We start from the raw sequence: 22,559 nt of genomic DNA on the forward strand, positions 1-22,559 counted from the left end.
GTTCAGTCTATAGATGTGTAGTGTTTCTTTACAAAGTGACATCGCCAACTACTGGCCTGGCAGCATAATACAGCGTTTTTAGCATTTTAGGACCCGAGTGAACAACATTGCCATCTGTGCATGAAAAACGCAAAGGAAAAAGTTTTCCGTTTTTAGTACATCGTTGTCGTGTAAACGTACCCTTAAGCCTAAAGTATACTTCACTTTTTACATGTACGTGAAGGTCAGCGTATTGATTATCAGGGAATTTTGTAATCAGAGGCCTGTTGCATGAAGCTAATTGAACAAACTCTGAGTTTCAAAGTAGGTTTGGAGTTGACAAATCCATCTAAATCCAACCTGGTTTAGATCAGGGTCAACAGGCTTACAGCGCTCAGTATAAACGTTCTCTGTCAACTCAGTTAACTGCATGCACCTGAAAGTGTGACACGTGCAGCAAAAAGTTTTATATGCATTTCAAATATATACAGTTTAATTTTAGGTCTAAATATTTTGAAGAAAGTATAACTCCCCAGAATACCATAGCAATCATAGGAATGCCCTAGCAACCACCTAAATCATCCAAGCAACCACATAGCAACAAGCTAATACACACTCTTAGCAACCACCCACAGAACAGACATATGCACTCATATTTTCTTCAGAAATGTAAAACCTTGTTTGAAGAGCTGTGAGGATGGATGGTGCTGATGCTGCAGGCTGCATGCCGGTATCTAGGGAATGTTCAAAGTCAATAATATCACTGATGTCTCTCCTGCATTGGCTGGGCACACTTGTAATAGACTGGATAAATGAGAACGGACTAAAAGGCAAAGCTGCTGTCTTGTTTACATATGTCCTGCCCTTAGACATCATCAATTCATTTGGAGAAGGAGTAGAGAATTCAGAGTGTAAAGCAATCAACTTGAAATTACCTGCAGAATTTAGCAAGATGGCTATTAATATTAATATGAACTTAACAAGTGTTAATAATTTAAGGTATGCTAATTATTATTGTTGCTCAATTAGTGTAGTTATTGCTTTTTGGATGGATGGATGGATGGATGGATGGATGGATGGATGGATGGATGGATGGATGGATGGATGGATGGATGGATGGATGGATGGATGGATGGATGGATGGATGGATGGATGGATGGATGGATGGATGGATGGATGGATGGATGGATGGATGGATGGATGGATGGATGGATGGATGGATGGATGGATGGATGGATGGATGGATGGATGGATGGATGGATGGATGGATGGATGGATGGATGGATGGATGGATGGATGGATGGATGGATGGATGGATGGATGGATGGATGGATGGATGGATGGATGGATGGATAGATAGATAGATAGATAGATAGATAGATAGATAGATAGATAGATAGATAGATAGATAGATAGATAGATAGATAGATAGATAGATAGATAGATAGATAGATAGATAGATAGATAGATAGATAGATAGATAGATAGATCTTCCAGAACTTCTGATTGAGGCTGTGTGTGTGACCTCCTAATTGAACTCCTTTCCACAAATTGAACATAGGAATAAAAACAGTATAAATAACAAAAATAAATAACACAATTTTTTCTTAGTCTTATTAAATGCAAACAATAAGTGCAACCATTATCAAAGTACTCTCTCAATATTCAAAGAGCAAACAAAGACCAGAGCTAAGAGGTTGTTACAACTACACAGCCCAGACTAACATAGTTTTGATACTGGGAGACAGGCTATTGTATGTAGCCTAATTTGCACGCATCATGGAGCTCGCGTTTTACTTTCGCTTTCGAATTCGCAATCACACATACTCTGTGTATAGGGAACGGCAGTGCTGAGTGCGCATTCTACAAAAGACATTTATCAAATGTTTAGGCTCTGCTGCACAACGAATCTTCCGCCATGGTCTTGTCAGTCATCTCGCCTTACTCTCGTCACATGATCAGTGAACTGAGATTCCTGCTGCACTGTGTGCGACTCTGCAGCTCATGCTGGATGAGTAGAGCAGACGCTTACAATAGTTTACAATTGAAGTGACTGTTATCCAACTGAATTAAATGGTTTTTATTTCTATAAAAAAAAGGCAAAACGACAGTGGAGGCAATGTAATATAAGTGTAGCGGTGGCATATTCTATGCTAATTTCACCCTTATGCTCCGTCATGATGATATCGTGAGACAACTTTTCACTCAACGAGAAATGTCATCATATTGTAATATTGCGAGATCTTGTGGCACGTCACATATATATATATATATATATATATATAGAGATATAGAGATATAGAGAGAGAGAGAGAGAGAGAGAGAGAGAGAGAGTGTAATTAAAAAAAATAACAAATGAAAATATTATAGTAATGCTTTCTTGTTATAGTGTAAGGTACATGCTATTCCATATGTTTTTTGTCTTGTTTTGTTTTTTGTTTTTTTTCCTGGAAACCATTTAAAAATCAAATAGAACTAGAACATGAATATGTATTAGACTAAAAGACAACATGCAGAGATGAGATATTGCCTCTTCATTTCAGAAGACCACCACTCTGTAATATCCCTGTGCACAACACTATAGGTTATATTTTATAATTCTGTCTCAGACATTGCATTTCCACTCAGTTCGAGATTCCTGTTAAGGACAAAAATTGCAGATTAAAAATGTTTTCATCAAAGAAATAGCAGCCAAAAAGTTAATGTTTGAAAAAAGTCTTCGAAATGGAAAAAGAATAACTTGAAGGACACTTCAAAAAATTTTTAGAGCAACAAAAAAGGGCATCATTTACCAAAACTTGTTTTATTGGCAGCACCGCAGGCTGAGCCTTGTGTTTGAACAGACAGGGGTCCAATAGCAGCGACCTGCTCAACAAGATTTAGATTAAGCCGCCAAACCACTCAGATGTATAACATTTACAGGGAGAAGGAACCTTGGTGTGTTTTAGGAAAAAACAAAACAAAAAAAAAACAGACTTTTTATTTTTCTAAGATCAATAGCCAGTAGAACAAGGTACGTCCAGGGGCAAGGTTGTGTCCTTGAGGCTTTCTTACTGGACTTTCTGAAACCAGCAGAGCTTGTTCGTAAGCATCCCTGCTTCCTACAACCTGGCCGGTCATAAGCTCGGGAGGGATGCGGGAAGATAAAACGAATGAAAGCGTGGCCTACAGAAGACGCATGGAGCTGCCAAATGGTGCTCGGCTGGGCTGAGAGCCTGCACAATCCTCTGGCATCCATGCATCCCTTTCCAAACACTTCCAAACTTCCGCCTTTTTTATCTTAATGTGGTCCTTCCTCTCCCCGAGAGAAAGAGTGTGCTGTTGGCTGGCGTTAAGCTCTTTTTGAAGTGCTGCTCAGTTGTTATGGGACCTCCACAGAGATAGGAGGAAAGTAAGAAAGGGAGGAAGGGAGCATAGAGATAAAGACAGAAGGTCGTACAAACAAGAGAGATTTCATCCTGTTGTGGAAGGAGAATGGTCCCTTTTCAGGATGCAAGATGAACAGAAGTGGCAAAGATCAAAAGGAAATTCCCTTATGAAGACAACTTCAGCTGCTCATCTAACATCTAAGCTACCTTTGGAGACATTTACACTTAGAAAACCGAAATCTGTGTGCCAGGTGTTTTTTTTATTTTATTCACAGCTTAGTCATTAACACAGAAACTGAGACTTCACAATTGCTTCTTATGAAAAACAACACTGGCATTTATATTGTTTAACAGCCACTATATAATTAAAGATGCAGTAAGTGATTTCTCAGAATCATTATTGAACACTGTTGATATTTGAAACCAACCCAAACAAACACACCCCCTCCCTTCATTGCACCACCTCCAAAATGCACGAACATGCAATGCAAGCATGGATGTCTCTCTATCATACCAGAAGTGAAGCAAAATAATGCTTTATGAAAAATAAAGTGTCATAACCCTTTTATTCAGTGATATTCCTCTGACCTTTTTTTCTTTTGAAATGTCTCTCAGCCATCTCTCTTTCTACAGTCTTTCTTCAAATTTCCCTCTTGCTCACTCTCTCATCTCTCCCATCATGAGTGGACACGCCCCCTTCTGCAGATTGGATACAAGAGTGTTGTGGTGTTCGGTCCGATCCACTTTCAACAGCGTTTCTCAGAAATTGCTTACTGCACCTTTAAAGGAGCTCTCGGGATTTTTTTATCTTATTCAAATGTTTTACACTAGAAATGAATAGCACTTAAAAATGTGTTTAAAATGATGTCAGCTGGCATGAGACATGACTCGAGTCATACCAGTGGCCTAGAAAAGCTGTTTTATTCTACATGGTGTAGGTGGCCTCATGGGAGCCAAACATGGAGGTCTGTAATACCTGGAGAAAACATTAGCATTCATATTCATCTCACTGGCAGCTGCTTGGCAGGAGCAGGACCTTTTTTAATGGGACCAGAATGTTTCGAGCCAATCATCTGAGCAGTAAATGCATCCAGTAAAAAGGTAACCTAACCTAAATGTGCTTTATGTGGTAAAACATGTACTACAATACCCTGATTTACAATTAAAAAAAAAAAAAAAATGAATTTTGGTGCTTGTTCAAGTTACCTAATTAAAATGAGCTGAAACAGCATGATTAATGAACATTTTGTCACTACTTAATTTTATTGCGGTCAGTCCACTTAAATATGTTAAATCAGAGTTGACTTAGTCCAGCTGAAACTTGGCGAAGGATTTTTTGTTCCAAGCATGTTTTGGATAGGGCTGGTTCGGGAAAATAAGTGTTATTTTTTGCATTTTTAGTATAAGGAAAGACTTGTAAGTTAGGGGAATAACCAAAATAATTTGTTGGATTTACTTAAAAAATAAGTGTCAAGTGTTTCCACGCAACTTTATTGAGTAATTTGTACAAATAACAATTTAGTTGTATGAACAAAAGAAATTCAAGTAAAGCTGACAAAATTTCTTTGAGTAAATACAAATCATTTGAATGTCACTGTTACATAATATTTATATGTGCAGTTTACTTAATAATGTTATGTTTATTACGTAAGGTGAACACATTTATTGACTTAGTTTACCTTTTTAAATGAACTATTTTCTCTACAAAATGCACTCAAAAATGAACTCATTGAACAAACTCTATTGTATTGAGAATAGGAATTCCATCCTATAGACATGCGTATATGAGTGTTCACAGCCTAAACACAGGCTCCACTCTTAATGGTAACCACAAAATTAAAAAACATTACAGAAACTACTCTGATACCCCTTTTCCACCAGCACGAACCAGGTGCTAGTTCAGAGCTAGTGCTAGTGCCAGTTCGGAGTTGGTTCAACTGACGAGCCTTCTAAGAACCAGTTTGCCTTTCCACAGGCTAGAGAGCCACCACAGAGCCAGGTCTTGCGTCACTGTATACGTCTCATATTTCACAGCAAAGCTAGCGCTGCAGCGCCAAACACAAACACACCAGGCTCGTTTGAGATGCATCGGCTTCTCGCAAAGCGATCGGCGCATGACATCAAAGCTCAGCGAGAACGATCCAAAAGTACAAGGAGTCGTACGCTCTACAAACGCTCCCGCGGCACCCGCCGAATCGGTCCGCACTGCTCCGATGCATCTCGAACAAGCCTTCTATCAACAATCGCGGATGTTTCACTATTGTTGATGCTCATGGCTTTGCGAACCTACATCAGCATCCAAACACGGCTCGCCGTAATTTGTATATAGACGGAGATTACAATTGAGCTGCTATTAGCTTGATTAGCTGCTATTCCAAAAATGGCGGTCACAAGTTTCTTGTTGGTCACAGTAACCCCAGCCCCTGACGCAAGCGGTTCTTACTTCTAGCCCAGCAATGTTTTAGTGTTACTTACGAACCACTTTTTCTGGTTCGGAGCTGGTGCTTTGTGTGTCGAAAGACAAAGAACTGATTTGAAACTAGGCTCTGGCTCCGAACCAGCACTCAAACTGCCTTGGTGGAAAAGGGGTATAAATGTCCAACATAACTGAACATTAGAGTGTTAGGGTGTGTAGCATGTGCATAGGGTAATAAGGTATGTGGCAAGCAGGGCGGGGCCATGAGCCGTGGGATTAACATGAACACTCACTCCACAAACCTCGCTCTATTTCCGCGGCTCTCGGCCCCACCCTGCTTGTGGGGGGTGTTAGGGTGTGTAGTGCAGTCTCAAGGGTCCCCCTTGGCCTGCCATTGGGGTATGTGGCAAGCAGGGCGGGGCCATTAGCCGTGGGATTAACATGAACATTCCACCAGCCTCGCTCTGTTCCCACAGCTCTCGGCCCCACCCTGCTTGCCACATACCCCCATCGCAGTCCGGGGGTTACACTTAAAAGTTACTCACTGAGGACCTCCAGAAGGATAAAAGGAGGAGTTGCCACTGTTGTCATGAAGGACAAGAGAGGACCAGGCCTGGACTATTTATGTTGTGTTTTTATCATGTTTATATGTGGCAGTCATCCTTGAAGGGCTGCCGCTTTACTTTTGTCTTGTGTTTGTTTATTTTGATATTAAAGTGCTTGAACGTTCACTAGTTCCCTCCTCTTTCTTCTCTGAACTTTAAACTTTGTTACAGATCACAAAACTTTACTTCCTTAAGATATGATTACCCTTATCAGTCAAAATTTAAACATAATCGGTTGTTGACGGCAGAGAAAGGCCTATTTAAGTTCTAAATAATAACTTTTACTGCTCTGTAAAGTGCTTCTGAAATTATAAATACTTGCAGCAAAATAATCAGTGTGACTATCATGCTTTGCAGGGCTCTCATTAGCAACAACTGGCTATGAATCCGAGTTTTATCCTCATCATAAATCTGTGCACAGTCCATCAAGCCATAAACCTGTCACCGAGCCAATGACCAATAATTGAGAGTGAACTCAAGGCTTTGCAGCTCTAATGGGATTCTGATACTAGAGATCAATCTCTCTCTTCCCACAGCTCATTAATGCTCATCTTCCCACATTTGGAATGCAGTAAGTGTCTGCTCTCCGCTCTCCTCTCACCTGCAGGCCATTTCCAGCCCTTCCTCTGCATCTGTCAGCCCACCGTTGAGATGCTACATACTGCACATCCACTGCATGTGCTTCTTTATCCTGCATGCTCTCGCTGTGTAATGATGGAGACAAGCTGTGTGCTTTTAAAAATATATTAAGCATCTGCCCCGGGGATCCTGCCCTTCCAGCAGGGAACAGCAGAATGACCGTTATGCACGGCAGCTGGCTCACAAGACTCAGATGGAAAGCCAGGCTGCGTTAATAGTATGGCAGTGCAATGCTGCTGTTTAGATACAACAGGGGCAGAGAAAGATCAAGAGAGCGTCGAACACAGAGCAATCTGTGTGTTTGTAAATATAACCTGTGTATCTGCACTCCTGGGCATCGGCAGCAGAAAGCTGCACTTGTTCCAGAATATTAATCGGGCAAGGAAAAAAAGGCCTCCTTCACATCAAAGTGGGAGAAAAAAGGACAAGACAGGATGGCTGTGTCATGCACTCATACACCCTCACTCTCTCTCCATCCTACTGCATCTCGCCTTTCATCCATCCACCCGCTTCAATCTGTTTTTGGATGTTTTAGTGCAAGCGCTTATGACACATCAAATTTGGAAGCTGACTTTTCTCATTTTCGTTATGTAGAAAATGTAAAAGCAAGTGGTAAACTGAAAAAAAAAAATAATAAATTATTTGTTTATTTTATTTATTTATAAAAATCTTTATCCCTAGAATGCATATGGCATTTCTCTACTCATCTACTGCATCTGAAATCGTATACTGTCCGAGTAGGTTCTACATTTGAGAACTTCATGACTGTTAAAAAATAGTATGTGTATAGTATGAATTTCTGTCATGACAACTCTCAGAGTGTTTGGCATGGTAATGGATATGACAATGTTAATATGTTTAGTCTTGACCTGCTAAGCTGCTGCTGCTGCAGAGCAAAAACAGGACTTGCTACAGCCAATACATACACAACATGCTGCTGTACAATAGCATACATGAATTACCCATAGCAGATCTATACAGGTGGAGCTGGGGAAGGTGGAGGGTTTCTGAAAGTGTGCTGCAACTGCCACAGTAAATGCTGACCAAGTATATTTCCTTGGCTGATTGCAAGCAGATTGAATTAAAGGGTACTCACATTCATGTCGTCCCAAACCCGTAAGACCTTCATTCATCTTTGGAACACAAATTGACATATTTTTGATCAAATCCAAGGGTTTCTGAACCACACATTGGCAGCAATGTCATTGCACCTTTTGAGGTCTAGAAAGGTATTAAAGACATTGTTAAAATAGTCCATGCATGGTTCAACCTTAATGTTATGAAGCAACAAGAATACTTTTTCAACAGTTTCTTCTCTCCCCTGTCAATACTGAGCCGGTGTTCGGACAGAAACACTGAACTGCATTCACTACGACAACTGCGTAGGAGACTGACAGGGGAGAAAAGAAATTGTTAAAGTTGTTATTTTTTGTTTTGTTTTTGCATGCAAAATGTATTCTTGTCACTTCATAACATTAAGGTTGAACCACTGTAGTCACATGGACTATTTTAATGATGTCTTTAAAACCTTTCTGTACCTCAAAATGTGCAATGATGTTGCTGCTTATGTGTGGTTCAGAAACCCTAGGATTTTAAAAATATCTTAATTTGTGCTCCCAGGATGAACGAAGGTCTTACAGGTTTGGCACTACATGAGGGTGAGTAATTAATGACAGAAATTAATTTTTTTGATGAACTAACCCTTTAAGGACCTAACAGCCTGTGCCATCTAGAGTTTCATGGCAGAACTTTATATTACGTATTATCAAGCATGAATGTGAGTACTATGAATATAAAATGCAATCTGAATGTACTACATTGACCTCCATTTTTGCATTTTTCATGTTAGCTATAAGAATGAGTTGTGTCGTTTCCCTGCCATTCACAACTCCTCTCCCATGGTCCATTGATAGTAAAGTGTCCATAGGATGTGAAATTCAGAATCATGGCAGAAGTAGTATAGGTCATCCGGGTACTTTTTTGCTTACTGTTTTATGAATATGAATAAATTAAAAAAATAAATATTACTATTGACAAAAATGTATACAAAAATTGCATTCTTGGGGTAATACAAAAATGTAATTTTTCTGATCCTATGATCAATAAATATGAAAATGACTGTTGATTAGGGTCAGAAACAATTTTTTTAAAGAATTCATGGAATATCAAATACATTTTTATCAATAAGTTTTTATTGATAAAATATAAAAAATAAATAAATAAAATAAATTAAAAAAAAATCACAGCATGCCAGGTCAATTTGACCCCTACGGAAGAGGATTAGGGCCAAGCAATAATAAAAAAATAAAACCATCTTGATTAAATTAATTTAAATTAAATTAAAAAAGTCGTTAAATTACGAGAACAAATACGTTAAATTACGAGAATAAATTCGTTAATTTAATGACTTTATTCTCAACGTTTTATCTCGACCTTTTTCTCGAAATTTAACACGTTTTTTCTCGTAATTTAACGAGTTTATTCTCAACATTTTATTTAGACTTTTTTCTCAAAATTTAACAAGTTTTTTCTTGAAATTTAACAACTATAATCTCAAGATGGTTTTATTTTTTTATTATTGCTTGGCCCTAATCCTCTTCCGTAGACCCCCTTTATACACTCTAGGGTTAAAAATAGAAACTATATACAGTAATTACAAGTACAAATGTTTCTATTGTGCATTCTTTATTTAGTATTTATCATTACAAATGATATTTTCAGCATGAATGAAAATATTAATGTAAAATTAAATAAGAATTAGCAAAAAAAATGCAAAAAACATATATATGCTGCACTATTTTGAGGTTCTAATCAAGCACATTAGAGACATTGATCATGTGAGTGATGCTTTGGAACATTCTCAAATTATGCCAATTTTTACAGTAAATGTTTCACCTGAAGTACTGTACAGTACATACATATAAAATAATGTAAAATACAAGTATTTGCACTTGTGGTCTCAGACTTTTGTACCTCAATTGTATATACTATATTATTAAAAAGTGGAAATGTGTTATACCCTAAAGAGCTATATATCCTTGACCTTACCCTTTAAAATGACTTTCCTTGGTGTATTCTAACATCAAATCAATAGCCAAGTTTCAAAACAGGTTTTCTTGAAAAGCAAGGATGGCTTCCATGAAAATGCCAGCATACAAAATGCAGGACAAAACTGCATGTTTATCCCCTTTCAAAACAACTTGCATTGACTCAAGTCTATTTTCCTCACGTGTTCAGAGAATGAATAGTCTTGCTTTCATTCAACACAAAAAGGAAAAATCAAACATCTGTAAGACCAATTCTACTGCATAATAAAAAACAGTACCCAATAAGGTTAAAAGGATATATGATGTCATGATATATTGTGAATGAAGGACAGAAAACAACAGCAAGTAGAAACAGATGCAATTGACGAGCTAAATAACATGTTTGGATTTACTGGGTCGATGATAAGGGCTTATTAGAAAGTTGTTAAACCATCAAAAACACCACAAATGATGATTGTTTGAGCACAACGGCGCATAATACAGAAGCTCTCATCTCTTTAAATACATGTCATTTCATTCATAATATGAAAAGAAGACACCCAGCTACTGTAGCTAATCTGCAGATATTTTTTTTTCTGTGCTGTCATGACAAAGTAACTGATATGAGATTGAAACTATTGTATATTTCTGAATCCAATAGGACAGATACATAAAAGTGAATAATGCATCCTTTGAGGAATGAAGAAATCGAACAAAAGTTGATTATTCAGTTTCAAAAAAAAATATGGCATATGAAATAAATAATCTTTTTAGGTTCCTTTTATTTGTAGCTTACAGTCAAATACATTAACTTTTCTAACATTAGCCAGTTAAGAAGCAAGACATCTAACTATTTTTTCAATGTTGCTTTCAGACCATATGGTTCTTGGAAAGATTTTGCTTTTGCTTAGTTAAACCTGTACATCTTTGTAACTTAAAGTTGTAATTTCTCATTAAAATCTGTACTGATTCACTCGTGGCATATTTCATACTTGTTGAGCTTCTGTGGGATTTATATTCCCCCATACTGTACAAAGAATGAAAATGACTTTACTTTTATTAACCCAAGTTCCATCTGGTTTTCATTTATAAATAAATTCACCATTAGGTCTTTCTCAGAGAAAGTTTCTCTATGATTGTGCCCAGAACTGTCAAGACTTGTGACAGAAAAACAAACAAACTCAGGTGTCTCATTAAAGAGAGAGAAAGATACTTTTCCAGCCACTGTTTTTTAGTCTAAATGTAATAACAGCTGCTTTAATAATATTAATAATAGTGCTAAATGTGTCAAAATGAGAAAAATTGCAGGTTGGCGTCAACGAGCATTATTGATAGGGTTACATGCGGATACAAAGGAATGGCTGGGAAACATTACTTTAAAACTTAGCTTATGGCATCCATCCATCCTTTTCTATAGGACAGCGCTGGTTATACAGTCTCAGGTTTAGTAGCCACAAGGGTTTTTTAGGATATAGCCAGACCATTCAATCACGAGGATAAAATGCCATCTAATATCACATTACTCTGCCAGTGACTGAGTATGATAGACTTCTATTGTGCCACATTCAGACACTCACATCTGAACAATGTCTGTACGAGCAGGGATGTGTGCTCGTGCTCCTGATGGTGAGTAATAAGGACAAGATGTACTACAGGAACTAGAAAAACACGTAGTATCTTCTGGTCAAGATTCATATGGTATACAAGCTCTACATAGGCAAGATTTATCAGGGAAAGAAGTGCTCTGGAAATGGAAGTCTGGAAATGGAACTCTCCGGTTCTATAAGGATGATTTGGTTTGGATGAACTCATCAGCAGAGTTAAAAACAACACTGTATAAAATAATAATCTAAATTTACTCAAACATTCTCCCCCAAAATGAATAAAGAATCGTCAAGTTCTCCTAATATGGTCTTCATAGTAAACCATCAAAGTACTGTTAAAGAGGACCTGCCTTGCTTTTTTACATTTTCGACTTTCTTTAGTGTGTAATGTTGCTGTTTAAGCATGATAAAGGTCTGCAAAGTTACGAGGCACAAAGTCACTCCAAAGGGAGTTATTCTCTATATAGATTAGTTATTCGATTACTATAGATTGTAGTCTTGAGTTTTCTTTTTTCGTTTTCTAACGTACATCACAATATTCCTCATTTAAATAATTTCCGCCCAAGGCATATGAAAAAGGGGCGAGGCCTCGTTGAATTGCGTTAGTAGTGTGTTGTCATGTCCAAGAGAAGCTGAAATGTGAGAATTACAAAATAAAAATGTACCACTGTGAAACATCCTGTTCAAAGGTGGGTCTGGTTGATCTGATTACCTGACTCTGGGTTCGAAAGGCAAAAATGACACAATTGCTAGTTACTACCCTGAGAAACTGAATCTCGCGGTTATGGTAAGGGGCATGACATTATCGAAACATGCTCAAAAAGGTTGACCAATCAGAGCACATTGCGATTTTGGGAAGGAGGGGCTTCATAGAGACCAGAACTAAACAGAGCTAAACTAAACTGACAGACTGGGAAGAGAGGTGCTGCAACAATGTAAAATATGTTTTTAGTACATTCAATTTTTTTTTTTGATACCTGTTGTTTTAATAAAAAGTGCATGTAGTTAAAAAAAAAAAAAAAAAAAAAAAAACACCTGTAACTTTTGTAACTTTCTGGTGACATATTGAATAAAAAAACAGGTAACACTTTATTTTCAACATAACTAGTTGCTTATTGGCATGCATATTAATAGAATGTTGGCTATTTATTAGTAATTATTAAGCACATATTAATGCCTCATTCTGCATGACCTTATTCTACATTCTTAATCCTTCCCCATACCTAAACTGAACAAATACCTTAATAACTATTAATAAACAGTAAATTAGGAGTTTATTGAGGGAAAAGTCGTAGTTAATAGTTTATATGTGTTCTCTATACTAATTGGTGCTTAAATACATGTGTATAATTAGCCATCTTACTCATGTTCAGCGGATGTGATGAGAGTGAGACTTGCCGATGTTTGTCTAATCGATGTTTCTGTTTGCAGATCAAGCCCTTTGGGCCCTGACCTCAACTAATGATCTGTGATGCAGCCAGCTGGAGAGAAACTGCTGTTTTCCTCTCCGGTCATTCCTGTGCGCACGATCCCAATTTGACAATTACTCATTTAATTACCCAATTTGACTATTACTCATCATTTGCTGCTTTTCTTTTATGTAAAGATTTTTGTGTTTTACTCCACCCCAGCTGACTTTCAATAACAAAGTGCCCCTATTTTGCTATTTTAAAGGTTCTCAAATTTGTTTTGAAGGTCTCCTTCAATAGGTTTACATGTGTTCAATGTCAAAAAACACTTTCATTTTCTCAGTATACATTGTGTCTGAGTCTGAAACCGTTCAATAAAGGATTCATGCTCTCTAAACTAAGATGGCTTAGTCTGTTGTGATTGGTCTACAACTTACAGTGCGTGTCGGAAACAAAACGGCCATTACCATATCTGAATTTTAACTCCGGAGGCTTCCTCAGCACTTGACGCACAGTGATGCAAACAGTGATGACGGCAATTTTACCGTATCAATTCAAGCGTGAGCATTCTTTTGGAAGTGCGTGCAAAGTGGATTTGCTTTCCCAGCACAGAAAACAGCATCTTCTGTCGACAACACAAACCAAACTCTACCAGGAGTTTCGCAATCTACACATTTCCATATGTATTATGTGAAAATTATCAACAAAAAAAAAAAAATCCAAATCTTCCGTTTGTCCTAGGATTATATAGTATTATTTCTTTTACAACACGTGGATGGTCGGGTGCGTGTACGTCACTTACCTGGGGAGCACATGGCACCAGGATGTACTATGGGAAGAAGGCAAGCCGGTGGAGGCAGTGTGATGCTTTGGTCAATGTTCTGCTGGGAAACCTTGGGTCCTGCCATCCATGTGGATGTTACTTTGACCAGTACCACCTACCTAAGCATTGTTGCAGACCATGTACACCCTTTCATGGAAACGGTATTCCCTGGTGGCTGTGGCCTCTTTCAGTAGGATAATGCGCCCTGCCAAAAAGCGAAAAAATGGTTCAGGAATGGTTTGAGGAGCACAACAACGAGTTTGAGGTGTTGACTTGGCCTCCAAATTCCCCAGATCCAATTGAGCATCTGTGGGATGTGCTAAACAAACAAGTCTGATCCATGTAAGCCCCACCTTGCATCTTACAGGACTTAAAGGATCTGCTGCTAACATCTTGGTGCCAGAAACCACAGCACACCTTCAGGGGTCTAGTGGAGTCCATGCCTTGATGGATCAGGGCTGAAGAGGGGGACCAACACAATATTAGGAAGGTGGTCAATGTTATACCTGATCAGCGTATATGTAATTATATATCATCTTTGACAATAGTGGTCCTGACATAAATATATATATATGCATACATACATCAGAATTTTGTAAGAATGATCTAATCAGAGCTAGTATTTTGCTATTGCTGAACATCTCTCCTCCACACCTTTGCAGAAGTGCAGTGGGATGTTTACAGAAAATAATGCATGTATATACACCACTCGGTTTGCCCTTCAATCAGTTGCCCATCACATTGGAACACCCTCGAAAGGATGTGGCTGTGCTTTTGGGTGCAGTTTGGGTTGAATTAAGCTCAGCGAAGCATGAAAAGAGAGAGGAAAGACGTGCACCGGTGAAAAAGCACAGTTGTTATGCCTCAGCCTGTGGCTGCATGGAAATAGATCTAAACACACCCTGTTCTCTGCTGGTTGTGGGTTTGTACAACAATACATTTGTCTGCACACATACGCACACACAATCACATTTTGAAAAGTGCATACACATTTACATTTACATGCACACCCACTTGTGAATTACTTTGAGATGAAGACTTCCATTTTAAATTTGCCTGAAGTGTAGAAGCACTTAAGTGGAAAACTAATCATAAAATCATTGTCTGTGCAGATTGACATCATTATAAAGAGTTCTCAAACTCAAGCATGAATTATAATGTTTCGTTTTCTTGTTAGAAAGAACAAGCTGAAGAATATTAAACATATGATTTATGCTGGTCCAGATTATATGCTCAAACGAGAGTTATTTGTCAGTACAAATATTAAATACAACTGCAAGTGCATTAAAGGAATCATATTGTATACTGTAGCAATTTATTCTTTCCCCCTGAATTCCACCAAAAACAGCCAATTTTCCACCCTCTCTGTTTCTGCATGGTAAAATTCTTATTAAAGCATGGTACATTTTTTTTTTTTTTTTAAATGTGCCGGCCACATTTTTTTCACGTTTTTGTTGTTGTTGTTGTTCTTGCTTGTTTTGTTTTGTTTTTATTTTGCTGTGATTTATTTACAGCTGAGAATTAAATTATTTTAATTATTTCATTATTACTAATTTGTTTTATTTAATAATACATTATTAATAATAAATTAATAAAAATAATTAGCACATTTATTAGTTATTTAATTAAATAACATGGATATATTGTGGTTTTAAAATGTAATTCCTATATTTTAATATCGTAAGTCAATATTACTATAATATATATATATATATATATATATATAGTAATATTGACTTACAATATAAAACTACATAGTGGTATACTACTCTTGCCACTTTTGGTGAAAGTGTGGTGAAAATCAAGTTTTTTAATGTTGTTCATATGTTTATTTGGTGTTTTTAACATGCTTTAAAACAAACCATGTGCAAATTCATAAGTCAGCACCATTGCTGAGTATTTTTAAAACCAAAGACAGTCTCAAACTCGCGGTTTGAAATCGTTGGTGTTTCTGATGTCACAAACTACCTTGTAACCAATCACGTCAACGTGCAGGCGGGCTTTAGCATATTATTAACTGACCGCGCAAGGCAGTCTCAAAAGGTGGTCATGCCGATATATTTTTCAGTTGATATGAAAAAAACAGGTAGATTTAGCAATATAGTGGGTGTATGATGCATATTACGATGTTATGATGAACTATATGCCTTTCTCCACTGATGTTCTGAGTTGTTCAAAGCATTTCTAAGGATACTGATTGTTAGAAGGCAGCTGACTCGTGAATGTGAGTGACCCGTCTGGACTACAACGAGCTTCTTCCCGGGTTGGTGACATCATAAACCCTGCAAAATTAAATGCTACCTTTACAAAAACGCTACTACTCAGTCATGTATTTGGCTACAGTAAAGCTTTAATCAGGATAAAACCGTATATTGAAAGCTAACAAACAGCAGTGACAGCATCTAAACACTTTGACATAAATACAAAATGAAATACCAATCATAAACGTCCTTTAAAAGCTGCGATTGCAGAGGTTCTGCTTGACCCTCTTCATCTGGGTCTGATTCGGGCTCAATTGATAGAGCAACATAGAAGCCATTATTTACATTTCCACTGAAGCACATGTAACGGCCACGGCCACCCCTGCATAAACTCTGGCCACCCCTGTGGCCACCCCAGTATGATTTTGCATTGGGTACTATTAATTTAAATGCATAATGTAAATTCACAAGTTCATGAAGTGAAAGAAAATAAAATGCCACCAAAAAAGATAGATTGACTGACGCCACCAGAGTAGCTGTTTCACTGCCACCAAGAGTCTAAATAGTAATGTCTACAGACCTGAATTTCAAATGTTATTTATACTGTGAATAGGGTAGGGTAGGGGTGTGCGATATATTTAGTCTACGATTTTATCATAATTGTTGTTTTAACGATGTACAATCGATCTGACATCCCCTGTATGTGATGTTGTCTTGTAGATCAGACTAGTGTCGGTGCGCATTTAGAGTGCACGCTTTCACTATGTTAATAAATATCACATGAAGAGTGCCGTTTTTCTACCGGATATCAGCATAACAAATGTTATATAAATTTTAATTCATGTTTACATTTTAGACATCATTGCCTGTTTCTGCACAATTTCGCCAACGAATATAGTTCAGATCAAATCCAGAGCATTGTATTGCGTCCCTGAGCAACAAATGGCGCTGTTTCTTTACTGAATGAATCAGCTTTTTGAATGAATAAGTTGAATCAATGAAAATTGGAAAAGATAGGCTACAGGTGACGACGAGGGAGCTTCAGTTGAACAACAGTGAACTGCGGTCAGATGAGATGTTGTCAGACTATGTCAGTAAAATTCAGAAAAATGAACAGGTCCAATCAGCTGTTATTCTGTGCTCGCGGCGCGCACTCAAGAATTGCATGCGCAAATGCGCCAGCGCGCGCTGCATAATTACTTTATTATAGCTTAAATAAAGCCCAAAAGAATACGAGCAATGACCGTCATTGCTCTGTTGTAAGTTAAAGGCAGGGTAGGCAAAAAAATGTATAAAAAACTTTTTTTCAAAATTTGTTTAAACTTTATTTATATATCAATACATAATTAAAATGTAAGTACTCTGAAAAAGAAAGTATAAAAATCGAGTGTCTGTAGACCTCTCACGACTGTTTTAAAGACAGCTCATTATTTCCATTCACTCCACCCCCTCCCTTCTGGGCTCCTTCCAAAGCCACGCCCCAAAACGCATGAACGTGTGACTCCGACCACTGAGCTGGAAGACGCATTATTTACCTGAGACGAGCGGAGAGGAAGGAGCACAGTGCATGTAGTGACATCATGTCAGAATCACATGTAATAAAAATAACTTTAAAATTATGAAGATAAACAAACAAGATGTATTTTAGTACTCACTATCAAGCTAGCATATTGATATTGGTAAAGTTTAAAATATATATTTTTTGATTCGCTAACGAGCTAGTTATCTATAAGGCAAAGCTAAAAACAGGTTGCATGATACACGTTTTTCCATTACCATCATTTACACTGTGATGAAGATGAATTTCGTGTAAGATTCATAACATATACGTTGTTCTACAGATCAACAGAGTAACATACACTCAAATATCAACTCACAACTGCATTGCAGACACAAAATAATAACACACACATACAACAAAGTGTGTACGACACACACAGATACAAGATAAAGACATCAGTAAACATAGGTAGAGAATATAAAAACAAAACAAAGGCGAAAAAAACGTGCAGGTAAACTTGCAGGTGAACATGGTAAAAGACTTAGACAGAGGGTAAAATTATGCACAATTCAACACTATAGCTATCATTATTTATCGTCTCTACTACGGCTCGCTAAGTAATGTTATGTTAGCTATATTACGCAGCTACGTGTGCTAATGACACATGCTTCATGAAAAAATAAACAAAAAAATATGTATGATCAAAATACAAAAAGAAAGATTTACCTGTCCAGCAGAAATAAAGCCATCAAGGAGTCACTTTTCAGCCCCTTGAGTTCCCTCAGTTCTCGCCATCGCTGGAAAGCCACGCCGATATTAACTCGCGTTTTATTTCTTTGTTTATCCAAAGACTTTTTGTTCATTGCCTTTTCTTGTACTGTTACTGTCTTCCTTTTTTTGCCTGGTTTGCCTTCACTAACTGCATAGGCCGATACTGTGAATTTAGCTTGCTGTTTCTCTGCCATTGTTTTGGTATTCCTAGGATCCGTGCCTCTTGGATTCCCCAAATCAAACGTGCGCGCGCAAGTGGGCAGGTCATGTGTGGCAAAAGGGTGGTTGCCATGGTTGCGAGAGAGTGACAGCCGCCTAAGCCAATCCTATGTTTCGTCCCGGATGGAAATAATGAGCTGTGTTTAATACAGATTAAACGGTCTAGAGTCACTCGATTTTTATACTCTTTTTATCAGAGTTCTTACATTTTAATTATGCATGTATATATATAGAAAGTTTAAACAAATTTGGAACAAAATTTCTTACCTACCCTGCCTTTAAGTCATGAAATTACCACACATGCGATTAAAGCTGCCTCAAAACTGTGAATGCATGTATTTGTTAACATGGTTTTAAAGCTATTGTTATCCAATTTGTTGGCCTTAAAACGTCTTAAAAATGCACATATGTACACCAGAGAAATCTAAATTTTCTCAGGGGAGCATGCCCCCGAACCCCCCTTGCAAACTATATTTTATGACCTCGGTAATTATGAAACCATAATGCAATCTGAGGTAAATGTGTATTTCTACAAATGTGCACTTTTGGACTAAAACGGTGTAGGTATGTGTATGCAAATAAATGGGACCGAACGCGACTGAATGTAAAGGTTTGTGTCCTCATTATTCTATTAAAGGTCCCGTTTTTCGTGTTTTTTTGAAGCTTTGATTGTGTTTATAGTGTACAATATAACATGTGTTCATGTTTCGCGTGTAAAAAAACACAGTATTTTTCACATAATTTACTTATCTGTATACCGCTGTTTCCACTGTCATAAAAACGGGCTGATGACTTCCTTGTTCTATGAAGTCCCTCCTTCAGAAATACGTAACGAGTTCTGATTGTGCCAGCGGTTCCTGTGTTGTGATTCGACAGCAGCTTAGCGAACCCAGAGCCATAGAGAGAGCGCATCTTGCCCGGAAAGGTTACGCCTCTTACCATAACGTGTGCTGCACATAGTTTTACATGTGGATTATTGTGGTGTCGTGCCGAATGAACACAAAAGACAATAATTCCCAAGAGACTGAACTCTTTAATCTCCACAAGCAGCGACAGAAAATGTACAACGTTAGCACTCACTCAGAAGAGTACCTCATACGGAAAACAGCCATACATAAACATAGTCCCCTCTTGTGGCCATTATGTGCACTGCAGTCCAACATTAACTATTGCAGTAAGGATACCACAATTATAATTTTCGGGAACCGAGTTAAACATAAATTGTAACCATTGAGCTCTAAGTACAGCGTCCCTGGGAAGGCCAAACAAAGGTGATTGGACTGCGGGATGAAAATAACACTCTACAAACGCAACTCTTGCTCTTCTCCGTGGGAGCGCAACAAGACCACGCCCCCTTTTTTGTGTATTCCTGTGGGCGGAGGTTAGTCAAAAAACAGTTTTAGTGACGTCATTAAAGAAGGAAGTAGAGGGATGTAGTCCAAACTGGCCGTTCGATGTAGGCAACTTCTGTTAAATAAAATATCTCGCTTGGCATTGAACTTTGAGCTTTAAAATTTTACAGATTTTATTTATACTCTAACAACAACATTACACACTAACTAAAGTTTGAAACATGGGATCATGAAGAACGGGACCTTTAATAACTACCAATTGATTTTGCATATGTATATACATATAGGCCATTATTTATATATATATATATATATATATATATATATATATATATATATATATATATATATATATATATATATATATATATATATATGTATGTATATGTATGTATGCATGTATACACACACACACATATATATATATTTATTTATTTATTTATTTTATTTTTTTTGCCACCCCAAGAATTGCCGTGGCCTCGTCTGGCCACCCCTATTAAAATTTTCTGGGGGCGCCACTGGAGCCGGCGGCGAGCTCCGGCGAGAGCGGCGCGGCGCGTCCTGGACGTTGAGAGCGTCGAGGAGAGTTGAAGTCAGGTCAACTTTATGGTAATGAGCTATGACGCGGTTCGGCGGCAACCAATCGGAATGTACAGGTCCTCGCTTGAAAGGATTCCGATTGGTTGCCGCAACTTGTCATTCACTTTGACCCTCCCGCCGGCGGCGGTTTGAACGAACAGTACTGAAATGTATATCAGTTCATGGTGTGTGTATAAGAGAGAAAGAGAAAATGTCAGTATTTCATTAAGACTTGAGATTAAATAAACTGCTTAAGTATTGTAGATCTTGTAGTATTAATTTCCACATGCAGTTACACATTGTCAGTTAAAAACAAGAAAGTGTCTGGTAAAAACATTGAGTGGCTGGTAGATTTTGAAATCCACCAGCCACAGTGGCCGGTGGACAAAACAGTTAATTTCCATCCCTGATTAAGACATGTTAAACTGCGCCCCAAATCACAGTCAAGCCTAGAAAAAAACCCACTGAACCACCCCTTTAAGGCATTAAGATTTTTTTTCCACAGGAAATACCGTTTAAATATGTAATTTTGGTGATCAAATATGAGGTTTTTTTAAGGGATAAAATTGTTGACTACAAGGGGGACTTTAATACAAATAACTGCACACATCACTAAAAATCACTCCAAAACTACATTTACAAAGTGCACAGGTGGCTGTCAGCACCGCTTTCAATACACCCAACTGATGGAGAGAGAGAGCGACATCTGGAGCAAAAAACTGTTGTGAATGGTGCTAATCTATCAGGAGCTGAGATATGGCAGTGGGACAGAGATGTACATTAAATGAAGGTAAAACGCAGTCACTGCAGTCAAGCAGTTGTGGATGTGATTTATAGTTATTCACCAACAGATGGGAGGGAGACGGTGTGGGAGATGATGAGCTATGAATGAAAGATTTATGGTAAGTAGAAAGAAACACATCCAAGATTCCCTTTCCCCTCCCCAAACTAGCCTACTGCATTCAAGTTATGTCAGAATGATCGTATTTAGGAGATGAATGCACAACAATGTCAAAATTACCAGTGGAAAACACAGCAGTCTTATTGAGCCCAGACTTTCTGAATTGGAGGCTTGACAATTAAAGAAAAATCACTGCAGAAGTTAATTGGTATTAGTCATAATTGAGAATGTTGACTGCACAATTTAGCTTGAATACATTCTGACTACTGTTTATAAAGAATAGCAATAAAGCTTCCAGACAATAATTCTCATTTAGCTGGCGTATGAGTCGGCATGCTTGTGTGAAGAAAAAAATAACTTTGTGGTAGCAACCTAAAGTTGAAACATTGATAAAGCATTTAATGTGCTTAATTTGTTCTTCATTTTGTTGTTGTCTTAGTCAGTAGGTGAAAAGACAAAAAATAAATACATCCGAGTGCATCTTATTTCACAACCAAAATTACTTATTAAAATGATCTTAATTATGACTTAAGCAGACACTTCCCAAGAGGACTGGAAATCATCACGTCAAGAAGGATAATGAAGCGTTCCACCCAAAGATGGATGACAAATATCAGAATATCAGATCTGAACCGACGTTTCCGGCATGGGAGGTGGCCGCACTAACAAGGACGCTAAAAACCGCGGCCTCTAGCACACCTCTTGAGGTTACAGACTATTGAAATAAAGTGTTACCAAATTTAAAACTCTAAATCTAAAAGGATTGAGTAATGAAGTAAAGACATTTATAAACAAAAAGTGTTTTGGTCGATCCGTCTTTTTTGTTCACTTTCAATCACTTCTGTCCTGATTTCTTCAAGGGGAGGGTTTATGGATGGGGAAACGAATGGGTTTTTTCAGATCTTCCGATCTAATGGATAAAGTAAGCTTGCGCAAAGAACGTGACCGGAGACGACTGAAAAAAACAGAGCAGCAGCTATATTTTCTACTCTGACAGCCACAAGACCGGCTGAACGGTGTGCGAGTTAGAAATCAGGAATGGAGAGAGAACATTGTGCTTGGTACATTTTTTGTCTTCAAACCAAACTTGGGTCTTCAGCCAACAAAGTTTAAATCCCGTCTGGCTAGCACACTTCCCAAAATGTTTATGCATTTGGTCAGTAGGC

This window comes from Megalobrama amblycephala, linkage group LG4 (genome assembly GCF_018812025.1).
Source record: "Megalobrama amblycephala isolate DHTTF-2021 linkage group LG4, ASM1881202v1, whole genome shotgun sequence".
Taxonomy (NCBI): domain Eukaryota; kingdom Metazoa; phylum Chordata; class Actinopteri; order Cypriniformes; family Xenocyprididae; genus Megalobrama; species Megalobrama amblycephala.